Source organism: Microtus oregoni, unplaced genomic scaffold, assembly GCF_018167655.1.
Source record: "Microtus oregoni isolate MIOR12 unplaced genomic scaffold, Mior012 000002F_ref0000024, whole genome shotgun sequence".
In the NCBI taxonomy this organism is placed as follows: Eukaryota; Metazoa; Chordata; class Mammalia; order Rodentia; family Cricetidae; genus Microtus; species Microtus oregoni.
The window spans coordinates 43,620,272-43,646,674 of record NW_024543061.1 but is presented as its reverse complement, the minus strand read 5'-3'; the positions used below and the strand labels follow the sequence as shown (position 1 = coordinate 43,646,674).

The window sequence follows — 26,403 nt, the reverse complement described above, 5'->3', positions numbered from 1 at the left end:
GATCTCTGGGTTCTGTCAGCTGGCTAGTGTAGCTGATTTGGTTGAATCTAGGTTCAATGAGAAACTCTGTCTCAAAAAATCAAAATCAAAAAGCAATGTAGGGAGTGATCAAGAAAGACACCAACTTTGATCTGTGACCTGTACATGTAGCTGCACACCCTTGTGTATTCATCCTCACACACCTGAACACACACACACTTAAACACACATACACAAAATATAGTTAAATACTTTATATGTATTAGATCACTTTTCAGCTATTCTTTATACCACTTGAAGCAAGAACTTGCCTTTATGTCATTGCCAAGCACAAGTACAATAGACCACTGTAATTCAGAAATCGGGACATATACACAATTTTGATTATAATATTTTGTGTTTTCATTATCTCAAAAATCCCCTTAATTCAAATATGAGTTCTTTTCCCATGATTATTGTGATCTCAAGAAAAAGCATGACCTCTATAGGTTTGATAATCTACACAGAAGCTAAACAGGAAATGTATTCAAAATCAAAGGAATTGATTTTTATGATCATATTTCTTTTTATCTTCAGTTATATATTTCAAATTTCTATGTAAAACTAGGAACCTAAATCCAACTTGTCTAATGTATTCTAAGCAATGCTTCAGCGAACTCATGATTTTTCAGCAGTTCCTGAGAACAAGACCTATGAAATTGAGGCCAAAGTTTTGATGTTCTTTGCTTTTATGAGCCAAGGAGGTAATACACTACACTGGATTATCACATAGCATTGGCCCCAACATGAAATAAGCTGAATGGAAAAATTAGCCAGAATTTTGTCTCTAGAGCTGTCCAGCATTTAATATCATAGTGTTTAAAGCACGGGGAATGTTGATAGGGAGTATGCTGATTGCACTTCTTACTGCAAAATTTTATATGTGAGCAAAACTCTCTGATTCTGAGAGATCAGCTGCATGTACTTACTAAAGCTGGTACTTGAAAGTACCCCTCTGCATAGTGAGCTTTCTAGATCAGGAAAGGATATATAGGTGCAATTGGTATTGTGCTGGGTGCTCAGGCATTGAGCATCTCTGCTTTCTGGTGTACGTGTTAGCATGTTTGACACTCCATCCTGTGATGTTATTTTCCATAGCAAAATAAGGGCTGTCTTAGGAGGTCTTACCTAGACTCAGTGAGCCCTGTAAAAGCAGATCATGTTGTCTTTCCAGTATTTTCCAGAGGCACAGGCTAGAAAAATGAACTTTCTTTGGCCCAGAAGAAGGCAAATATCTACTTTGTGAATTGCCTTTGGGAGCCTCAAATGAAAGTTTGCAGGTATCACTTAGAAGCTATGTGTAGTCCTATGCTGACAGCTACTAAGCTAAGGGTGAGTCCTTTTCTTCTACCATGAGATGTGAATGCATTCACATATCCAAGTCAACTTATCTGAGGATCCCCAAGTCTCAGGTCAGCAAGCTATGGTACCTTGATGATATTCTTGTTATACCCGATACCCATGGTCCAACTAAAACCTTCATAGATCCCTGACCCATGGCGGTGTGAGAAAGTAAGCAGAATTGTCAAGCCCAGTCCCAGTGAACAAATCTATGCACCCAAGGCTGATGAAATGTTGTGGAAGAGGGGTTTGGAAGATTCTAAATCAGAGGATCAGAGAGTTTGCTGAGGCTGTGCATTCTAGTAACTGTTGTGGGTTATTTGTGTACTGTGTGGTGGTGCATTGTTGTGATTGGTGTAATAAAGAGTTGAATGGCCAAGAACAAGGCAGGAGGATTAAGCCAGACTTCCGGGAAAAGAGAGAAGAAGTAGGAGATGAATCTAGGCTCCAGAGAGACACCAGAAGAGATGAAAGAAGCAGGATGGGCAGTTTGTGACAGACTATATAAGAATAGAAATGGTTTAAGTTATAAGAGCTACTTAAAGGCAAGCCTAAGATAAAGCTAAGCTTTCATAACTAATAAGTCTCTGAATTGTTAGATGTGAGCTGGCAGCCCAGAGGAAAGTTCAACTACAAATAATGTTCAAAAATCCTCTCATCGCCAGGCGGTGGTGGCACACGCCTTTAATCCCAGCACTTGGGAGGCAGAGGCAGGCGGATCTCTGAGTTCGAGATCAGCCTGGTCTACAAGAGCTAGTTCCAGGACAGGCTCCCAAAAAAAAAAAAACAAAAAAAACAAAAAAAAACAAAAACAAACAAACAAAAAAAAAAACACAGAGAAACCCTGCCTCGAAAAAAACCAAAAACCAAAACAAAACAAAACAAAACTCCTCTCATAAAGTCTCACTAACATGTCTGCCTCAATGCAGGCTAAGCCTGGACAACAGTAGACATGCTGAAGTGAATGGGAGAAGACCATGAGGTCTCACCCCTACACAAAGAACTAAGGAATAGTGAGAATAGGAGAAATAGTGTTTCTCAGGGAAAAATGCACCAATTGATTATTCAATACTGAGCAATCAATCCTGAATACTTACATATAAGCAAGATTACCTAGACTAAGTAGGATATATACACATACATGTATATCTACATACATATATACACACATATATTCTACACAAGCATAAATATATATTTATATTTGTGGAAAAAAGAGGCCATAAATTTGAAAGAAAGCAATGAAGGGTATATGGGAGGATTTGGAAGAAGGAAAGTGGGAAATGATGTAATTATATGATAATCTTGATTTAAAATAATTAGAAGAATAAAATGTTGTGCTTTGAATCAGTCCCAAGTAAACAGACATTCATTGCCTATTCATACTTTGACAATGCTAAAAGAAACCAAGAGGGAGCTATTGAAGCCATCAACCTTCGACGGATAGAATAGGTTCTTTGCACTAGTTGTCATGCTAAGGCCAAATAAAGTCCCCATTTGCCTCACTTTCATTTGCTTTTACAAGTGATTAGAAACTTCTAATAGAATGGCACACATACTTTTGAAAAAATTAGAGACTGAATAAGAGTTTGTATGTTGAATTACATCAATCTGCCTTTTTGGAAATTGAGACTTAGGGCTAGGAGGCAACTCAGTCCGTAGAGGAAATCCCGGATTTGATTCTCAGAACCACATCAAACTGGCTGTGGTGGTACATGGTCATAATCTGAGTATGAGGCAGAAGTATCAAGAGTTCAAGGCAATCTTCAGCAACTTAGGGCATTTGAGGATGGCTTAAGATACATGTGACTTTATAAAAATAGTTGATGGCGACTTTTGAATTACTTAGATATTCCTTTATGCTGTGAGTTAGAAAGTTTGGAGAGAGTACTTAAATTTGGGAGCATAGTTGGTGACACCCAGTTTGCAGATGGATGTTAGAATGAGTAGATATTGTTAAAATCTTGCTAACACAGATTATTCTATATTTAGTGTCTATAGCTTAGTAAGTTTTCTTTGCAGAGAAGGAATGCCATAAATTATAACCATCAGAGTATTGAATTTGGCTATTGTTCCCTCTTTTGTGTTCCTGTAGTTTTTGTTAAACACTCTTTCTGTGCTTCTGTGAACGTATTGAAAATCCATACTCAGAAGCATCAGAAAAGTGACCTTATAGAAAAAGACTATCCACTTCATATTCCCAAGATTTCAAGTGGACCCTTTTCTTGGATGATATGTAGGTGCCAGGAACTAAGCAGACTTAGATACCCTTTTTCAGATTTGGTCTTCACTGTTGTAATTAAAGTGTTCTATATCACACGGTAGGACCTCAGAAGATGCTGAATTGATTGCAACTATTTGACAAACATCTATCAGAGATGCAGAAGCCACCTTAAGTACTTCGTTCATAAGGAGTCCATATCTTTCTGCCATAGGCTTCACAGGCAATTGCAAGTGACTTCATATACTTGTCACTGCATAGTGCATATTCTTTACCACCTGCTATGTATGGGAGCCTAGGAAGATAGGTTTCTCACAATCGGAGAATGGCACCTCATGATGTGGAAGGTGTTCTTCTCTGTTTTAAAAAAAATAAGGGTGCTGGCTGTCCAAACAGAATGGCAAAAGTCCACTCTATCTGTAATAGTGTTAGGGTAGCTGCAAATTAGATTCCATTATTACTCCATAATAACACAGTGAAAATTGGAGCTTGTAGATGTCACCTTTCCAATAGGCATATGTCTGTTTGAGTTCTCACAATCTAACAGTGAATATGAAATTCTTTTCTTTTTTTTTCCCCCTATGGGTTTCAAATGAAAAAGACAGCCTGAAGAGGAGAGATGAGAAAGCAGAAACATCTGTGGTTTGGCAAGCAAAAGAAACACTGAGAGTATTTGGGGTGACTTGTGGATTGTATAGAAACAAATAGAGTGAACCCAGCAGCTGCAGTGGATACGCTGTTTAAAGCCATTCCCCCAGAACAGGAACAGTGGGACAATCCATTACTGAGTTGCATGATGCATTGGAATGTTGAGCTAATCAGGCAATCTAATTGAGTGAACATCTGCTGCTGCTTTATCATTATTCTCAAATGGGCATTATCTCTTTGCATGCCGGGGATGGCTAAGTATCTCTCAGCCTTTCTAATAGAAGCTGACTCTGGGGTTTATGTTTCAACTGCTTTCAATTGCCCTGAAATTTAGGTGACCCAGTTTAAGGTCAAATACAGCATGGTTTTTCTTTTGATAGAACTATTTTTGGAGGAAATGATTAAAAATGTTGATGTCTAGGTGGACTGGTGAGGTATGAGGGTATTTCATTGAATTGGGAAAGAGTACTTTCATGCTGTCTTCCTACTAAGAAGGTCGAGTTACATGAGCCATGGTAACAGACAGCATACTGTGAAGAAGATGTGGAAGCCCAGTGTCCATGAATATAAAGGTCCTCACACAAGTGCAGGGAACTTCAACACACACATGTAATTTCCTCATTAGTCCTCTTTTCTTGCTGGAGGGTTTTACCTGGATATACTCCGTGCCTATACTTTAGTCCTTTAATTATTTTTCAACCATCATTTTCTGGATGCTGTTGCCATAGCATCCAGCAGATAGATAATAAACAGCAATAATATTTGGCTGTTTTAACTCTAATTAAAACTCAGTCGGCCACACACAAAGATGTGAAAATAGGAGGGGACCTGTTGAGCAGGCATCCTGTGGTAAAGGGTGGAGAATGCAAGAAGGAAAAGGTGGTGAACACGACTTAAGTTCATCATATAAATGTATGAAGCTGTCACTAAAGAATTTAAAAGGGCATGCAACAACTCTAAAGGAAAAAAAGGAAAAAAATGTGCGAATAAAGAATTTTGAATCATAATGAGAACAATACCATTGCAACAAACACAGGTTCGTGGAGTGACTGCACCAAACTGTACATGCACTTACTTTGCAGCTAATGTTGGAATCTTTGCCTGCAAATATGTATACTTGTTCTATTTGTTGTCAGTCACTTCTATTAGGAATAAGAATTAAAAAAAAATGATAGAGCTACTAGAACTATCAGGTGAGGACGAAGCTGGTGCTGAGGCTCTAGACGAATTCTACTGTCTCTAATACGCCAGGTATGGGAGGAAAAGATCACTTCCTTTCATAGTTTTGTAATATTGATATTCTTTTGAAGATTATGTTGGCTTGGATTGTGAGTGCACACTCTGGATCAACCTTACCCCCATATGTGATCATCGAATCTGAAAGTAAATTCTTAGAAAAACATAACTGTATAATACAATGTTTTGAATGAAAAGTGGTGGCAGTCATCTCTTCGTTTGCCAATACCTGCTGAAATCTAACTGCTCTTAAAGTTTTGTAAAAAGTGGTGAGGGCCTTACTAGACCTGGATCGAGGTGGGTGGTCCTTGGACTTCCCAAAGGTCAGGGAACCCTGATTGCTCTTCGAGCTGATGAGGGTAGGGGACTTGATCGGGGGAGGGGGAGGGAAATGGGAGGCGGTGGCGGGGAGGAGGCAGAAATCTTTAATAAATAAATAAATTTTAAAAAGAGGAAAAAAAGTGGTGAGTGTAGAATAATGGGATCCTATCTCATGAAGTTTCCATTTGGCGTGGAAGGAGAAAAAAAATTCTAAATCCCCAGTTAGTGTTAAAATCCAGGGAGTGATAATTGACCAAAGAGCAATATAGCAAGATTAGGACACGTTGAGGAGAAGCAGGATGCTTTTATAAGGGGAGGATTTAAGTAGCAGAGACCAGGAGTTTGAGTGGAAAATCAAGCTACCAGAGAGTGTGGTAGAAGAAGGCTTGGGGGCAAGCTTTAGCCAGTGCAGATGTGCTGAGGAGGGTATGGAACAATTCTCTTCCTAAAGGCGGCAACTATGGCTAGGAAAGAGTAAAGGCTTCTGGAGGAGTAGGGTGACCCAAGAGGGAGGCATAGAATGGCTTTTGTCACACATAGTGATGAGTCAGTGTTTTAGTTTCTGAACCATGGGAGGCCCTTGATAGGATTTTCGGTGTAGAAATAAAACTTCCGGTGAAAGTTTTAAACATTGGCACTGTATCAACAGAGAGGGAGGCGGATAACTGATTTACATGGCAATTTCAATAATCCACTTAAGAGATAACAGCCTGGGATGGTAACTTGGAGATGGAAAGCTGATGATAGTAAAGTATTTCTAAATATCTATAAATATGCGAACGTAGATTTCATTATGCATTAATTTGAATTTGTGTATAAAATTGGAAAAAATTTGGAAAGTGTTTAAAGATAATGAGGGCATCTAAAGCACATAAAATTACTTTCTAATTTCTGTGAGGTTACCAACTGTTCTAATAACTGCAATATGGAGTGACCCTCACAGGCTGTCAACATGTTCCTGGCTCAATACACTCTGCTGAGCCTCCAGACACAAGGCCATTGGTTTAGAGTTAGGCACTTATGTATGCATGTGCATGAAATTATATAACCAGACAGAACATATCAAGTCTTCTTGCTTAGGCTGAGGACCATACACAGAGAAGAGTGTAGTGATATACTTAATGGTAGGTAGCCAAGGGGAACCATCGCTGGGATTGTCTCCCAGGGATCTCCAGTCTCATTGCCAGAGCAGCACTGCCAGTTTATGTTGCCCTTACTATTGGGCATTCACACCATTTGGGCAATTGGACACATAGTGTGAGTCTTGAGTTGCCACCCTGGGTATGCAGTGGATCTTAGCTTCTTTGGATTAGTATATTCTAACCTTAGAGAAGTATTTTGGGTTTAAGGATGTTACCAGTGTCCTGTTGTTCAGATGTGAAGGACTCTGGTGATGACCTTCTATGGGTTTTTGTATGGGTTACTGATGTGTGATTTGATAAACTGGAAATCTGTACTTCACTATGCTAGGCAGTTGCATAGCATAAAACAGGAAGCCATAAGAAAGTTAGGTGGGAGAACCAACACCAGAAGAAGCTTCCATCTTCTTTTCTCCTCAGAGGATTGTACTTTGTCCTTCTCATTTTCTCTTTGAGCAATCTGCAACCCATGAACTTAACAATCAGCTGACCAGTTTGGGTGGATGGTTTGTGGGGAGTGGCTATGTTATATATGTCTTTTTTTCTTTCCTTTCCTTTCCTTTCCTTTCCTTTCCTTTCCTTTCCTTTCCTTTCCTTTCCTTTCCTTTCCTCCTTTCTCTCTCTCTCTCTCTCTCTCTCTCTCTCTCTCTCTCTCTCTCTCTTTTTTTTTGCTTTTTCTCTTCAGTTCCATCAAGACTGACTTTCAAGCACAAAGCTCCCCACTGGTGGAGGTAGACTGAGCTTGTACAAGGTTACACAATGACTGCCACAAGCCAAAGCTCCCTGGAAAGAAGGCATCTTCTGAGCTGCCTGCAAGCAGGCCTCTAATGAGGCCCCAAAGGAGCTGGTATGGCTGCAGTTTCTCCTTTATTGCATAGGAATTATCAACCTCTCAGGGGTCTTTAGTACCCCAAAACCCACCAGTGGAGATCATTCAACTTCCTGCATCTAAAGAATCACAGCATTTGGGAGCAGAAAGAAAACAACTTTCTGTGGGCTTTGTTCATTTTGCTACTAAGGGAAGATCAGAAAACTCTGCAAAACTGAGCCAGTCTTAGACATGGGGCTTACCCCCTGTGTGTCTGTCTCTTCCTAATAATAGTATTGATCATGATAAGAACTATAGGTAGCTTTATTGAACTTCATAATGCTGTTTAATATTTCCTATGCCTTATAATATTTGGATATGAAATGACCTTCAAGCATAGATATCATTGTTCATGAACTATAATCAAAAATTAGGAGTTAAGATGTTAATGTATCTAGAGATGATATGCAAATAACAACTCTTAGGCTGAAATAAGAGTTCTTACACAAATACTATATGAATCATAACTGTGTTGTTCTTTTACCTATTTTATTATTAAAATGATACTGTGATGTAAAGTTATTAAGAAGGTGTGCTTAGCATACTTCTGATCATTTTCAATATATACATATAAGTTAGGTAGGTATGCATCTGTCACTTAACATCATGAAGAGGGTTACCAATATTTACTCCTAGGAACTGGAAGCTCCTTTAGCATGCATTCAATTGTAAACAACATGGAGGAAGGTCTCTCAGATGTATCCTGTAAGAGGAGGTGGGAAGTGGAAATGGAAGGCCATACCAGTTGCTAAAATTATTATGCCTTAGGTCCACTCATGAGGAGTTCTGAGATGCTTTAATCCATCTCAATTCTCTAACCTTGGTGCAGTGGAGTGGGCCTTAGTATGTAATGAAAATTTAAGAAGTCATATGCAATTACGTCAGAAGATGAAGGAATAATTTGAGTGAACCTTTTTGTTTGAAGACATTTCCTAGAGAGAAACCCAACAGAGAGTCATCAACCACCTATATGTGTAGCAGTTGAAACAATGAATATTTCATTCAGAAGAGGAATTGCTATAGTCTGCCTTCTGTGTAGCACACATTGCTTTGTATACCACAATAAGATTTGAAAACTCCTTGGTATGTATTTTTTTAGGCTCTCCTACTTAAGAGAAACTTAAGAAGAGACAAAAAATAGAAAATGTATCCCACTGTAAGCCACTGGACAGGTCCGGATGGAAATACATAATTACCTTCTCTCCCCTGGTATCATATGGTAGTTTGTCAACTTGACACATCTAGAATTACCTTGGAAGGCAGTCTCAATGAAGAATTATCTACATTAGGTTGGCCTATGGATATGCCTATAGGGAATTTTGTTAATTAGGTCAACCATGAGGGGAAGACCCACCCTGAATATGGGTGTCATCACTTCATGCGTTGAACCCTAGACCAAGAAAATGAGAATTGAGCTGAGCATTCCATTTATGCATGAATTCACTGCTGTCTGCTCTTAACTGTAGGTATGATATGATTAATTATTCAAAGTTCCTGAGGCCTTTACTTTCATGTAATAGTGGACTGTTATATGGAATAGGGTGCAAACCAAGCCCTTCTTTCTTAAATTGTTTTTTTTCAACGTGCCCCCCCCCCCCCACAGTAATGCGAATAGGAACTAAGACTATCCATTCTAGAGTCTCTGTCTCTCTGTCTTTGTGTGTTAGACTTCAGGTCTAAAACACCTGCAGCATCAATATGGAAACTACATTATGAAACTTAGTGGTGCTCTAGCTGTGTTTTCAAATGCAAATTATCACTCTATAGAAATGAGGATGTACATATTTTTAATGTAGAGGGTTTAAATTTTTTTGAGAATTTATTTCATACAGGAGCACAGTATTTTTGTATTTATAAATCTTTTCCCTCCATCTTTTCTTGTGTTTCCTTCTACTTACTCTCAAATTCATGAACTCTTCTTCAACTATTATTCCTGTCTATGTATGTGAGGGAATGTTGAACAATAAGACACTCCATTTGGAGCTTGTTTTTTTCTAGAAAAAAAACCTGGTCTTTGGGCAAGGAACTACACATACATCAACCACTGACAAAATGCACAGTGTCTATACAGGAGAAGCAGGATGCAGAAAAAAAAGACTGTCAAACCTTGCCAAGACAGGGTAAGACAGTTTTGGAAATTTTCCTGCCTCTGAAAATGGTCTTCCAGTTATTCTAGGCCTTAGCCAAAGTTGGGTGCTTCAGCGTTGCAAATGAGACTTTTGTGACTGTCCAGGCAGCAAGATGTCTCTGTCAATTCTAGAGTTTTGGAAGTTGCTTATAATGCACTTCCTGCTTACTTAGGTAATATTATATCCTTCTGTTATCTTCGATGGAGTTGGAATAGATAAAATTATAGTTTTTCTTAGTTATGATCAAAGATAAAGAAGATTTAATATTGTAACTACAATTCTTATGTGAAACCTGTTTTCTTACATGTAATTTTACTATGTTAAAGTTAATTTTTTATTTAAACAGAAAAGGGGAAATGGTATGGGAAGTCTTTCTGTATATGTGTTGTTTCTATTGGCTAATGAATAAAGTTGCTTTGGCCATTAGCTTAGCAGAATAGTGCAAGGTGAAAATTCCAAACTAGTAGAGGAGGAGAGAATAGGTAGAGTCAAGGAGAAGCCATGGAGCCACTGCAGGAGACAGACACAGAAGACAAGACACTGGATGGAACCTTACCAGTAGGCTACAACCATGTGATGATATACAGGTTAATAGAAATGTGTTAATTTAAGATAGAAGAGCTAGCTAGCAATAAGCTTAAGACATTGGTCAAACAGTATTGCGAATAATATAGTTTCTGTGTGATTAATTCAGGTCTGGGTATCCAGGAATGAACGAGTGGCCTCCAACTATGTGTGTTTGTTTGCCCATGTGCATATACAGTTATATGGAAATATCTATATATAACATACTAAATGAGTTCATTTAGTGTTGCTCATGTGTATATATGTTTAGCACTGACCCAGAGGATTGACTAACCTATCAGGGATCTCTTCTTGGAGAAAATGTATTTTCTGTCTTTTAGCAGTAGTTAATTGCTTCTAGCTCTTTATCTAGGGGCGTGCCTTGTGAAATTTCCCATCTGTGTTGGCCTGCCAACTGGTGTCATCATTATGAAGGTCTTGTTTAGGCAACCTAATTGTTGAAGTTCCATGGATTAAAGTTCTCTATATGTCTAAAAAACACTGTTTAATAGAAGATATCCTGGTTCTCAGTTTTTCAATCTTCCCAGTATCTCTTCTGTGATTTTCCCTAATCCTTATGTGTTGGGGTTGTGTTACAGATGTATCAAGTGGGGTTGATCATGCAACAGTGAGTTTTTCTCTGAATTTTATCAACTAGTGCATCTTTTTAAAAAGAAATGACTCATTTGATGAGGCTTGAGAGCTAAACATATATCTACATATAAGGATGCACATTGAGAATACAGTTACAAATTATATTTCAGTTAGGAATATGGCAGTATAGGTTCCTTTCTGGGTCTGTGTCATAATGAGCCATTAGTGCTTGGCTGGGTTTACAGGACCAAGCATGAATTCTCTTCTGTTGAACAGACCCAATTCCAATTAGACAGCTATTAACCCCAAGATAAAAATGTCATAACTACATCAATGGGAATCAGTGTATTACTAGTCCGGATACTATTCTTAGACTGTCCATCTGGGTAGGACTGTTGGTTGGTTTTCTCCCTTGAATATTTGCCTTGCACCCTCTACTATGTGATTTATTTTTCACAGAAGAGGCTTAAAGATCATATCTATCTCTATTCCTTCAAGACCTGTGTCCAGATTTTGAGGTGTCTTCAGAGATAGGGTCTTGCTTTCTTGGAGACAACCAAGAATGCCAATAGCCTGTGTTATTTTGAGATTCTTTAGAACTTTCCTGACCAGCAAATAAAAGGGGAGTTCCCATTCTTGTCACTAGGGTTTTGTGAGACAGTATACATTCTTTCACATAAACACATGTATTTTAACTAAACATGAAGTAATATGTTTCTCTATGGAATTTTAGATATCCTTAGTGACATTTATCTTCCCCTTATTCTTCTCTTTCTGTATTCCACCATTTCTGTTTCTCAAATAAAGTCTCTATGATTTTTCTGTTTCCCCTCCCATAGTGCATGAATCCTAGTATCCCCCTCCTTAAAACAAATTCTGCACAACCCCCACATTGTCCCTTTCTACTTAACAAGTATGTTAGTTTTTTTTTGTTTGTTTGTTTGTTTTGTTGTTGTCATCTATGATTATCCGGAAAGAGGAGCCTCACTAGGTAATATTCCTCTATCATATTGACTGCAGACAAGCCTGTTGGGAGGGCCTTTTCTTGATTACTATTTAATATGAGAGATCCCACCATACTGCAGGCAGTAAAACTCCTGGACAAGTGATCCTGAGTGGTATAAGATATCAAACTAATCAAGCCATAGGAAGCAGACAAGAGAGCAATATTCTGCCATGACTTCAACTTCGGGCCCTGAATCCAGCTTCCTCATCTGAGTTATTTCCCTGACTTGCCTTTAGGGATGGAATATAAACTTGTAAGGTTAAATAAACTCTTCCTCTGTCAAGTTGCCTTTTAGTCAAGATACTTATTAAATTAAAAGGGATACAACTAATAAACCAGCATTCTGTGGCTACTTCAGGTTATATACCCAAATATAGAGATTCATAGCTGATGTGGGAAGTCCTTTTGTTTATGTGTTGCTTTTATTGGTTAATGAATAAAGCTCTTCAGGCCAATGACCTAGCAGAGTAAAGCCAAGTGGGAAAACAGAACAGAAATAGAGAGAGAGAGAGATTAGGCAGAGTCAAGGAGATACAATGTAGCTGCCAAAGGAAAAAGACACCAGCCACCAACCAGAACATTACTGGTAGGCCACAGCCACTTGGCAATCATAGATGAATAGAAATGGGTTGGTTTCAGATGTATGAGTTAGCTAAAAATATGACTAAGCTATTTGCCAAACAGTGTTGTAATTAATATAGTTTCTGTGTTATTATTCAGGTCTGGGCAGATGGGAAACAAGCAAGCAGCCTTCATCTACATAGAACTACTCTCTATAAATAAGAGAACATGTAGCATTTGTCTTTCTGTGTCTGGGTTACATCACTCAGTATGTTTTCTCATTTCTTCCATTTATCTGAAAAGTTCATAATATCATTTTTCCTTAAAGCTAATCCCATTGTGTATATGTACCATACTTTCATTATTCATTCATCAGCTGAAGGACACCCAAGCTGTTTCAATCTCCTACTCATTGTGAATAGAGTGGCTGTGATCATGGCAAGAATATCTGTGAAACAGGATTTTCAGTCCTTTGATTACACATTGCAGAATGATATAGCTGGGGCCTGTGCTAAATTTACATTTACCTTTTGGAAAATTACTCATAGTGACTGCTGCATTTCACAATCCCACCAACAGTGATTAAAGTTTCCTCACCATTCTGAGTGAGGTAATGCGTCATCTTAAAACAGTGTAACTTCTCTTCCTTTCACGTCCTCAGGGTTGGTTCTCCCACAACTACACATTCATGGCCATCTGTACCGTGTTGCAGATATAAGGGACACTCTTCCTGAGTGTTCAGCCAATGAGGGGCAGAGGCAACTCTACCACTTTTATGACCAATGGGCCAGCTCTTCCATCTGCCTCAGGCATTGATGGATTCGGGGGGCATATCTTACCCACCCATGCTGCCAAATGAGCCCATGCTGCCATATGAGAAATGAATTATGGGTACAGCTCTCCCATGCTTACAACTTTGGAGCTGGCTTGCCATACCTCTGCCAATGGGGTTGGTTCTATTGTGCTGCCCAAGGCTTGCTCTCCCAAGTGTTATAGCTGGTGTATGTGTGTGTGTGTGTATACATGTGTTATTGTATGTGTTACTTTTATGATTCTCTACTTTTGAAGGTTTTGTGTATTCTAGATGTTCATTTTCTATTGGGTGAATGACAAAGATTCTTTCTGATTCTGTAGATTTGTTCTTCACTCATTTGATGTTTTCTTTGTTGTAAATAAAAGCATTTTAGTTTTATGAGGCCCCACTTGTCAGTTGTTCCCCTCATTCTTGTGTGTATGGAATTCTATTTAAAAAGTACTTTTGATGTGGAGGTCAGAGTGGAAGCAGGTGTGAGTGGGTGCAACAAAAGGAATCATGGCTGCAAAGCCTGACTTTAGCAGTGGCAGGAGGTGTGGTGAACTCTGCCTTGTATAATGTGGATGCTGGGCACAGAGCTGTCATCTTTGACCGATTCCGTGGAGTACAGGATGTTGTTGTAGGGGATGGGGCTCACTTTCTCATCTCTTGGGTACAGAAACCAGTTATCTTTGACTGCCGCTCATGATCACGGAATGTACCAGTCATCACTGATAGCAAAGGTTTGCAGAAGGTCAACATCACACTATCCATCCTCTTCCGACTGGTGACCAACCAGCTTCCTTGTATCTACACTAGCATCAGTGAGGACTATGATGAGCAGGTGCTGCCTTCCATCACTACAGAGATCCTAAAGTCAGTAGTGGCTCGCTTTGATGCTGGAGAATTGATCACCCAGCGAGAGCTGGTCTCCTGGCAGGTGAGTGATGACCTCGCAGAGAGAGCAGCAACATTTGGGGTCATCCTGGATGACATGTCTTTGACACATCTGACTTCTGGAAAGGAATTCACAGAAGCAGTGGAAGCCAAACAGATGGCTCAGCAGGAAGCAGAGAGGGCCAGATTTGTGGTGGAAAAGGCTGAGCAGCAGAAAAAGTCAGCCATCATCTCTGCTGAGGACGATTCCAAGGCAGCCAAGCTGATTGCCAACCTCCTGGCCATGGCAGGCAATGGCCCGATTGAGCTGTGGAAGCTGAAAGTAGCTGAGGACATTGCTTACCAGCTCTCCCCCTCTGGGAACACCTACCTGCCAGGAGGGCAGTTGGTGCTCCTCCAGCTTCCCCAGGGAGGCCTGCCTGCTTGCACCTTCTCAGGCCAATCAGGCCTTGGCCTTGATCATTCTGAATACACTTTCCTTCGGTCCCACCCCAGAAATCACTGTGAAATTCCATGACTGGCTTAACGTGAAGGAAATAAAAGCAGAATCACTTCAGATTTGTAATTATCAAAAATATAAAAATAAAAAGTACTTTTATGTATCTTATATAGTACTGCCTTTATTTTCTTCTATCAATGTAAACATTAATGATTTCGTATTGAGGCATTTGATCATTTGGAGTTGATTTTCATATAAGGTAATAGATAGGGATCTATTTCACTCTTTAACATATAGACATCCACTTTTTCTTGAACTATTTGTTAAAGATGCTGTCTTTTTCCAGTGTATGTTTTTGGTATCTTTGTCAAATAAGATAACCGTAGTTTTTGTAATTCATACTGAATCATCTGTTTTATCCATTGATCTGTACTTCTGATTTATGCTGGTTCCATGTTGTTTTTATTACTATTTTTCTACAATATAGCTCAAAATCTAGTATAGTAATACCCCAAGAATTGTAACATTGATATCTGGTGTCTTTTATTTTTGTTTCTGTTTCATTTTGTTTGTGAAAAAGTTCACTTGTCAGTCTTCCCTTAATATTTTAATAAGAGTAAGAATAAAAAGTATTTGGAGTGCTGTAAGCCTGACTCATGGTTAAGAACTTTTCCTTCTTTTTCAGAGGACCAGTGTTCAGTTCCCAGCACCTACATGGCAGCACAAAACCATTGGCATCTCTAGTTTCATGGCATGCATTGACCTCTTTTAACCTTGGCAGGCTCCATGCATGTGTGTGGTGTACATACATAGGCTAAGAAGTCATATCCATACAATAAAAATAATTACATATTTTAAAATAAAAAGTATTTAAATGACCAAAATATTTATGAAAAATTAGAAACCTCACTTGAATTTATTAACATTTAAGGTTAAGATCAGGAAAGGAACATTTGAGTTTCATTATTTCTCAAGGTGTCTGTAAGAAATCTTTATGTTCGATATAAGAATAGACAATTATAGTGACAGACTGTGTTGTAGGATTCAGAGGTAGAATGTGAGGTATGTATATAATTTCAGTTATGGTTCTTCAACCAGTGATAGATAGATTGTTCCCTTAACAGATGTTATTGGTATAAATGGCTATCCATTTAGAGTAAAAAAGTGGTGGGTCCATTATCTTACAACACATAAACATGAATTTTGTATAGCTATAACAATTTAAAAGAATTAAAGAAAACCTTAAAAAAAAAAAGAAAAGAAAACCTTAAGCAACCCATTGACAGATGACCTATTTAATTTAGTGCTAGATTAAGCATTATTTTTCAAAGGAATTTATTTACTTTTATGTGCAGGTGTGTGACCTTCTGTGGGTATACCATGCATGTGTTGGTATCAGGAGACCCCAGGAGAGAGCGATAGATCCTTTGGGGTGGTAGTTACAGGAGGCTGTAAATTAGCCAGTATGGCTCCTGCAAACTTGGGTGTTAGAATTTGAACTTGGGTTCTGCATAAAAGCAGTGCTGCTCTTAACCACTGAACCATTTCTTGGCCCCTGAGACAACACATTCTTAAGATAGCCACTGAGAAAAGGTAAAAGTATTTTCTAAGTAAAACTTAAGCCTTGAAGTATAGAAATTGTTATCATAATTAATATCAGTGGAAATATATTGAATAAAATTTGCAGAGTAGATGAGAAGAGGCAATGTCTATGCTGAATAAATGAACAATGTCAGATGCACATAAGATACAAAAGAATATAAATGTGACAACTAGTGATGAAACAAAAAGAAAGTGATTAAATATTGTTTACAAAATGTTCATTGTTGGTGTTAGTGAAATGTAGGCACCATTAATCTGTAAATTTGGCAAAGATGCTTATAATTATGACAGTTATAGGAAAAGTACTTTGGTCGTGCTTACTGCTTTCTATATAAAAATGTGAAGTCTTATTATTTTCAAATAATTTGGCGCTATGTATTAACATATAAAAATTGGAAATTACATATAATTTTCTTTGAAAGCCAATCCCATATAAATGAAGACATAAGTGTGTGGTGTGCATACATGTGCTTACATGTGTTTGTTAAATGACACGTCATAGTATTCAAGTGAAAACCCTTCTGATTCATCTGCACATGCTGGTTTTTATTGCATTGACGTACAAGATTAAAGCCATCCCCACTGACTTACAGAAGCTTTACATACTAAGAATAGCAGATTACAGAAGAAACAACATTGTGTTTTATAAATCGTTAGCATATCTTTTTGTTTATGTATATAGTGATATGCTCAGATTCATGCACATTTTAAACTAAATAGTTGAGATAAAAATATTTCAACTTGATTTTTTTTAAAAAAAACATGGAATACATAGTTAAAAATGCCAGGGTAATTTTTGAGTTGGAGAGCACAGTGGAGTTGAGAATAAAGGAAAATAAAACAGCAAAGCAGTTTGAAGAATTAATAAAATAAAAAATTTCAGCAAATAAAATTATGTAGTGACAATTTTGAAATCATGCTGTATGTTGTAAATGTGAGGAATTGTGTACTGAGTGCTTCAAGTGTCAACAAAACAAACAAAACAAAAACCTAAATGGAGAAATTTGAGAGATTAGTAAGACAGGACAAGCGTGAGTGGTTAAAGCAGAATTTGGACCTCTGTCCCAGAGTGGAACATCAAGTGAAAGGTCCTGAATGGCTGCCTTGCTTATTTGGCTTTTAAGTTACTAGTATTTATAGGTGTGTGCTTTTGTGTTTGTGGTAAGCCATACAACAACAAGAAAAGTTCAGTTCTCCTTGTTTCACTGAATATCTGGGTGTCTTTAAGAAAATGGATTTCATATCTAAAGATGAAGTCTGATGTGGGAGTGATTTCTTATTAATAAAGAAACTGCCTAGACCCATTTGATAGGCCAACCCTTAGGTAGGCGGAATAAACAGAACAGAATGCTGGGAGAAAGAAGCTGAGTCAGGGAGTAGCCATGGTTCTCCCACTCCAGACAGACGCAGGTTAAGATCATTCCTGGTAAGCCAGCTCTTGGGCTACACAGATTAATAGAAATGGGTTAGATACACAGATTAATAGAAATGGGTTAGATCAATATGTAAAAGCTAGCCAATAAGAAACTGAAACTAATGGGTCAGGCAGTGTTTAAAAGAATACCGTTTCCGTGTAATTATTTTTGGGTAAAGCTAGCTGGGTGGCGGGACACAGCCTGCCGCTCCGTACTACAACAGAAGTCTTCTGTACAGGTTTTCAGAAAAGAGAGATCAGAAACTGTTCTTGAAGTGAAATTTAAATAAGAGATCTTTCTCTTGATATTGGTGAGTTTACAGTTTAAGTCAATCCGGAATTTGAGCTGTGAATGCATAAGATAACTTCAGTGGTGCCTGTGAAATATAGGTAGAATTTCAAACTACAGAAATGGTGATGAAATTTGAATCTTGTAAAAATGATACTGACTGTACTTAGACTTACTAAAAATATTAATCAGAGTTGGAAGATTGCAAAATAATATTTTTTTAGAGTCTTAAAATTCTGATAGGCCAGCAAAATGTTTCAGTGAGTAACAAAAGAAGTTGCCATACACTCCTGAAAACCTGAATTCAGGAACTCAAAGTGTAAAGAGAAAACTGACTCTCAGAAGTTGTATTGTAATCTCTACACATGAAAATTGACTTTCAAAAGTTGTCCTATAACCTCCACACATGCTGTTTCTCTCTCTCCCTCCCTTTTTTCCTCCTTCCCACCCTCAGTTTCACACACACACACACACACACACACACACACACACACACACACACTAAATGAAAAAGTGAGTTTGTAGGTAGCCATATAGAATAAAATTGCAGAAAATTGTTTTGACAGTGTTCCAGAACTTTAATTTTCTCATCAGAATTCAGACACATTGACACTTTCTATTTTTTTGTATTGTAGTTTAGGCATTTATTTTTAAATATAGTAATTTGTGGTTTTATAAATACATTAAATGTATTTTGATAATACTCCTTTCTGAACCGCTCTCAGATCTAGCTTTGGCTCCCCTGCTTCCTCCCAACTTCATAGCCTCTGCTTTATTTTATAATCCACCAAGTCCAGTTTGTGCTGCCCATATATTTGGGTGTGTAAGACCAATGGCTACATTCTTAAAGAAAAGGGACTCTTCCTCCCTAGTAGCTATCATCTGTCAATATTTTCTTAGTTAGGGGTGGGGCTTCTTGATACCATCCCTACTCCATGTTGGAATGTTGACTTGTTTTGATCTTGTGAAGGTATCTAAAACTTCTGTAAGTTCATGAGTACAGTGATCTTGTCACATCCAGATGACACTGCTTCTTCTTCAACCTCTATGACCCCTGACTCTGCTATCATTCAGCTTGAGCTTTGGCAGTGGAGGGCATGATAAAATCTTCCTACTTATGACTGGCACTCTACAGACAATAAGTCTCTGGACTTAATGTACTTAATGTACTTGTTGTGAATTTATATATTAATTGTTATCTGCAAACAACTGTGTTTGATGAGATCTGAGAGCTTCACTAATATATGGGTATAGAATTTAGAGAACATTTTCAAACTATGTCCATTTAGCAACAAAATTGTTCTAAGTTCACGTCTGAAGATTATGATTTCTACAACCACTGGTACTTGGTCAAATGTATCATTTCTGGCATGGTTTTCCTCCTATGGGTTTAGACATAAATAAAATTAAATAAAACCAGAAATCTGTCAGTTACTCTAAAAACGTCCATGCCACTATTATACAGTTGGACTATTTTAGCATTCTGGTCATTATAGCTCACAGTGTTCATTATATTCTGGGTTATATTCCGGAAGACTACATGGCACCTTTTGGTACTATGAAAGCTAGTCATGAGAGAGTGAGCTTCCTGGTCAGTACCAGCTTGATTTCTCTATGTCCTATGGCTGAACTATGTGGAATCTTCAGCTACAGTGTCTTATCAAGTTCTGGTGAACAATAATGATCAATGGCAATAGCTTGTATTGATTATGGGTTCTCCAGGATACCTCTGGCAAACAATTGAAGAGCAATTGTACCACACCTGCCCTGAGCTTTTTATTTGGCACCATATGGCTTCTGGAAGGAAGGTTATCCTCTGGTAGGTTAACCCTAATTTATATATTTGTATGAATACACATTGAGGAATAAATTTAGGATGCTTTTAAAAAATATATAGCACTATCAGACATTCTTAATGTATGTTACCCTTCCTTCACCCTATCTTCTGTGATACCTGACATCCCTCTCATCACTTAAACTTCTGTCACTGTTATTACCCACTTTTCCTTCAGATCAGTTCTTTTCTATTTAAAACTTTTAAAGCACATAATAGATACCCTAATTTTAGTTTAGAGCTGTAGTTACTTAATTACTGTTATTTAACTAGTGGGGGTTTGAGGCAGTATACCTGCCAGGCAAAATCCCAGTAGCCACCTACTGGGACACTGTGTGCATGTGTGCTTTATTTATGTCCATGTGTACAAGCTTCACCAGCTCAGGTATGTGAAGAGACCAGACAGTGACAGTGAGATGTCTCCCACACCTGCTTCTCCACCTTCTTACTGTTTTGAAACAGTCTCTCTTTGAACCTGGAGCTCACTGTTTGTGCTAGTATTCCCCTGTGATTCATTTTTCTTTGCCCTTTCACTTCCAGTGCTGGGGTCACAGGCTAGTTCTGTCACACTCAGAATTTATGTGAGGGCTAAGAATCCAGACTCAATCCTTCATTCTTGTATAGCTAGTACTTTACTAACTGAGGTAGAACTGTGTGCTTTTTGAAGTTTTCTTGTTCTGTGCCTCATAATTGCATATGAGCATTTTCCTGGTAGTTCTCAACCATGCTGTACCAACATTTACCTGAGAGAACCTACAGAAAACTCTAGATTTCTGAACTACAACCTAATGTTCTTGTCCTGTCTACCAAGGGTAGAGCTGGTACCTCTGTAATAGCCTTTTGAAATGAGCACCTCAAGGGACTCTTCTGATGGTTCCAGCCTTGTTCTCTTAGAAGTAACCATTCTCTCTCTCTCTCTCTCTCTCTCTCTCTCTCTCTCTCCCTCCCTCTCTCTCTCTCTGTGTGTGTGTGTGTGTGTGTGTGTTTAGAGATTTTATTCAATATTCCAGGCTTTATGAACTTTGTTAAATACTTGTAAATGAATGTTCTTGGGTAAAATTACCGATGATGTGTAGATCTATACTCATCATGAAAGTTTCCTGGAACTATAATCTAAATCTTCTATTAAGAACAAAACATGCTGTGCTCAGATAAAGATTTAAGGTGATCTGACAAAGCGTAGTTCTTTCTACCTTATTTTCTCAAAACCAAGAATGTTCTCTTCTTGAATGTTTGACTGTACAATATTGCCTCATTTGGTTGTCAGTTCACATCATATTTTAATGAGAGGATATTCTAATAATATCTTTTCTCTTTCAGTTCCAGCCTGACCTCCATGTCAATTCCCCCAATGTATTTTCTACCTTGTGGTCTGTGATCAATATAAAAAAAAAAATCAGTTTGTGTTCTTTCTGAGTCCTATGTGCAAGTTCCTGATTATTTAGCCCCAGTGACTTTATAGACTCCCCCATGACAAACTGAAAGTTTAGCTTGAACCTATCTGTCAAATATGATGAATAACCATTTAAGGGAAAAAAGCTGTTTTTAATGCTTTTTTTGTCGCGACCACCTCGACCAGCAAGGAAGACGCAACACCGGATTCTTCTTTGAGCAGTTTATTCAGGAACCTTGAACATTCTTCGAATACCAGGGAAAGCCAACCCACAGCTAAAGTAGCCCCTGGTTAGCCAGCCCCAGCAAGCTATGTGGGAAATGCAGATAGGTCTAGGTACACAGAAGCAAGTCACATTCTCAGTCTTAGCCATATATGGGATAGTACGTGACTTAGAGCATATTCTCATGAGGGGGTGATGAGCAGAAACCAGCGCCACCCTCATGGCACTGCACAATGCAGCTCTCTACACTTTTAATTTCTTTTTATCTGGCCAGCTCATAAAGTGAAAACACTCTCAAAAGACTTCATTAAATGATCAGCAGTTTGCTTCCATATTAGAGATACTTCTGCACTGTGTTTGTATTTCCATTTGACTTTGGAATTTCTAATGTCAGTCAACAATGGAAATATGTTGTGTTACTTAACATGAAAGTCTTAAATATATCCTATATTCATATAACTATATATTCTTCCTCTTGTATTGTTTTGTTATAGAAGTACTCTTAGGAAACCTCATGAGGGGCATTAGTGATGGAGTATAAGTTATTATCTACACACAAAAAAGTGAATACATGTAGGTAAAATTTAGAAAATGATATTGAAAATCTTATATTTAGCAATGTGGGGTTCTACCAGTGTAATTTAAATCATTTTGCCTGGAAAATATTTTTTGCTTATTCATATCCATCCACTTTCCCTGAGTCTGTAGTTTCCTTTCTCTAGTTTGGATCTCATACCACTCTAACACATTCTTTGTAAAAAAAAAAAAAAAAAAAAAAAAAAACAGGGACACAGATTAAAATGGGAGCTTTGCCTGGAGTATTAAAGTCCAAGTCTCTAAAGTGGTTAGGATAGTTTTGAAATAATCTGAAATACCTATTTATATACTGTTTATATAATAACCAGAGGGTTATTGATTCCCACTATAAACTATGTTCTGGGGTTTAACTGCATGTTCGCCTATCACATTGTCTCTTTTTCAATGCTATGAGTTACCACTGGCTTTGCTTATGTCTCCCTTTCCTACGCATTCCATCTATGCTCTCTATTTGAATCCCCAGACTCTTGCATTGTGTTTTTAGCTCTTTGCTTAATTTGAGTGGCATGCCTTTGAATTCTTTAAATTAGGTAGACTGAAAATGCACTTCTTTTTATTTATTTATTTTTTAATTTATTTTTATTATTTAATCAAACATTTCCACCTCCTCCCCTCCTCCCATTTCCCTCCTGCTCTCCCCATCCCCCTTCCTCTCCCTCTCCAGTCCAAAGAGCAGTCAGGGTTCCCTTCCCTGTGGGAAGTCCAAGGTCCTCCCCCCTCCATCCAGGACTAGGAAGGTGAGCATCCAAACAGACTAGGCTCCCAGAAAGTCATTACATGTAGTAGGATCAAAACCCAGTGCCATTTTCCTTGGCTTTTCAGTCAGCCCTCCTTGTCAGCCACTTTAATCAGTAACTAATATGTTATAATGCAAATGTAAACTCAAAAAGTGACTTTTAAAATTGTAATTGTTGAATGGAATAAATGGGGGGTGTTGGGACACATTTTGAATGCTACTTAGATAATAGGTATCATTAGCCGGTTTCTATTGACAATTATGTTTGTGCCTAATCATGTGAGATTAAAGGCTTTGTTGTTTCTGATTCATCATGTGATAGACTAGTTCTCAATCCATTTTAGGTGAGTAGTTAATAGTATCTCATTTTAGGATTCTCAAGTGTCATGTACATTAGGATTATATTAGGAAGTTTTGGTTTATTTTGTTGTTTTTTTAAATATAGTCAGATACGATTGACTATTAAGATGAAACCAACTTGTCCCCTGTATTTAATGTGAACTCTGTTCTAGTTTATAATGTTATAGAATTTAGGAAAAATAATACGTTAATCTATAAAAATTACATGCATGAAAAATCATCTGTACACAGAATTGACACAATATCATTGTAAGATACTTAGCCCATACTTTATGAAGTGGAATACAGCTGATGCCTTTGAACTAATCGTATATTTGCCTTCCTCAGGTTTCTTTGGTTCAGGGGTTACAAGTCTTTCGATCTTACCTAAATTATTTTCTTTTTACTTCAGTTTCATTGTGTATTCATGGAATATTCTACACACTTTTAAAGTTTCACATTTAAGAAAAAGTCCTGAAAATAGTATTGTACTCTATTTTCTACAGCATACTTTTCAATTAAACATATTTTAATACTTTGTTCATTCTCTCCGCTCAGTAGTCTTCTTTCAACCAAATCCACCATGGGTAACTTATCCACTACTTTGTTGAAAAAATGTTTTATTATATGACTTTGCTGTTACTATTAATGCTATGGAGAGAGGCTTGTGCATGCTGGATGTGTACACAAGAAGGTGTCTCTAGTATGTGTACCCAGGAGACAATGCTGCTGCTGTGCCTTGAGATCTGATTGTTGTCCCAGCTATTGAAGCCAGACCCTACACCGAGGATATATAAACACCCCTTTTAACTGAATTACTGACAATTAGCACTCTTAAATATTTTGCTTTCTGCAAATACCTTTACTGAGAATGTTATGTTTCTCAGCAACTCAATATTCCCCTTTTTGGCTTGCCACATTTTACATAGTAGATTTCCAATTTTAATATTAAATGTTAAATTAGAACTAAAATTTTAAAATATATTTGTGGAAAAGCAGACTGTGTAACAGTTTTATATTTTGACTGCATTGTCACTGTATGAATACGTAGAAGGCAGAGGGAATTGTTAACTTCATTTGTATTGCTAGTATAAATAGGTATCTTGGAGTTCTCGCTTATTCTCTGCATAGTTACACATTCAGATGGTTTATCTACTTTGGACTCTGTAAAATAGGGAAGTAGAGAGGTAGACTTTTGTAGATCTTCTGTTTGTTTGTTATATAATTAACCCTATATAAATTATTCAAGCTCCCGAATTGTAATTTCTCACCTGACAATTGTCCATTGGCTATGCCAACTCTGTCTCTGAGGATTGGTTAATGTAATCGACACAGAACATTGTTGCATAGAATAAATGCCCAGGAAATGTTAGTGGCAGGTGACTTTCTACCTGCTTGGAAAGCTGAGGCATAAATAATAAAAAGGGATATTGTAGAGACACTGTACTAAGTGCCAAAGTTAGACAAATATAGAATTTACAGTCAACTCGGTATCCAAGTCAAATGAAAGCATTAGAAATATTAGCTGGTATGTGTGGTGAAAAGGATATCCTTGAAATTGGAAATCTGAAACGGTTCACTGTCATCTTTTCCTACTTCTAACACTTTTATTTAAAGACAGATAAGAGAGAATCCATGATGATAATTCTGGGAAATTTGTACATGTAAATAAATCAATAGGGAGCATGAGCTCCAAGAATTTTACCTGTCTGTTTCAGGTACATACTTCCTCACTCAGGGACAGCTGCCAGCCCTGAAGAGGGCTGATTTTGTGAAGCATGCACTTTCCTAGCTCTTAGAAGCCTTGCTCCCTAGAGTGGTAACCTTGTAGAAGCCAAGCTTCTGTAATAGAATGTGCTACATGACAGGTCATGCAGGTCCAGATTTTATGTATGTGGTTCTGGAAGGCTGTCTGCCAGTTCAGTGCGTCAGCTATTCCTAGCATTTGGAGCCCACTTTCTGCGTAAATATAAAGCAGAAATGGGATGCAGTGCCTTTTTGTTTAGATGGTGTCAAGGGCCTTTCATGGCCTCTACACATTCCTTTTAGCCTACTCACTTTCAGTCTTGTCCATCTTATCGGCACATCCCTTCTACAATCTTAAAGAAGCAAATTACCTGTCAATTATCTCCAATACAGAAACGAGAGGAAATTATGTTCTGCTCAAAATCTAGCTACACCAGCTTTCCTGGGTGCAATTTTAAGAGCAAGTACTCTAAGTTACTGTAATAAATGGTTTTATCTTGCAACTTAATGGATTTTTCAAATAGGTTAATTCTTATTTTTACTTACATGTTATGTGCGTATATCTGTATAGGGGGTTTGTAAACATAGATGCAATTGCCCAGAGAAGCCCTAAGAGGGTGTCAGATCCTCTGGAACAAAGTTACTGCTGGTGTAAGTAAGCTACTTGATTTTGGTGCTGAAAATGGAACAGTCATCTTTTGCAAAAGGAGTTTGTTTTCTTATTCTCTGAGATGCCACTCAGGCCTCCAGAACTTTTCTACATATGTGTAGTCAAGGAAGTGGACATAAGCAACTGAAGTCCAAGTTTGGTATGTACAGCAGACCTCTGTTGGTCACCTGGATGATGGTAAACAGGTAACATCATTGCCTAAAGTTAATTTCCCTCTTTAAAAATGAGACATAATACCATCTTAATATGTTTTTTAAGAAGATTAAGTGAGCTCAGTGTACGGCATATGATAGTCAATAAAGGACAAAGGAACTGTGATAACCTGCCTTTGAATGCCTTAAATAATATTTCTTAGCAATAGTATTCAATAATGAATACTTTAAATGAATCAGATCTTGAACTTTTAAACTAACAGTTCTTCCTCAAGTAGTAGATTAAAAGTTTGTGTGTCATTGTGAGCATTAATAGGGGGCTATATACACTATAAATTATGTTCAAGACCATCCATGGGAGGTGGTGAGAGAACAAACATCTTTGTACCTACTGAAATGAGCTTGGAACTTTACAAATAATATTAGTAAAAGCCCCTCTATATGATAAAAGAAAAACTATTGGCCAATGTGCCAGAAATAATACTTAGAATATTTATGAAGGAGCAAGGCAGTGCCCACTAAGGAGAGGCAACAGCTGAGCATAGATTGTGGAGTGTTGGTACACATGTGCCCTATATACCTGGAACAAATACCTTGTCATAAAGATCATGGTGGATTTTGCTGTGAAACTTC

At 37.8% G+C, this 26,403-nt stretch overlaps 1 protein-coding gene and 1 pseudogene across 3 annotated transcripts in view; both read left to right on the top strand.

Annotated features, from left to right (window-relative positions):
- The window catches only part of Cntn3 (contactin 3), a 396,565-nt gene that overhangs the window by 42,071 nt on the left and 328,091 nt on the right, over positions 1-26,403 (top strand). The gene's annotated exons all lie outside the window — the stretch shown is intronic.
- Positions 9,957-14,853, top strand: LOC121436147 (annotated as a pseudogene).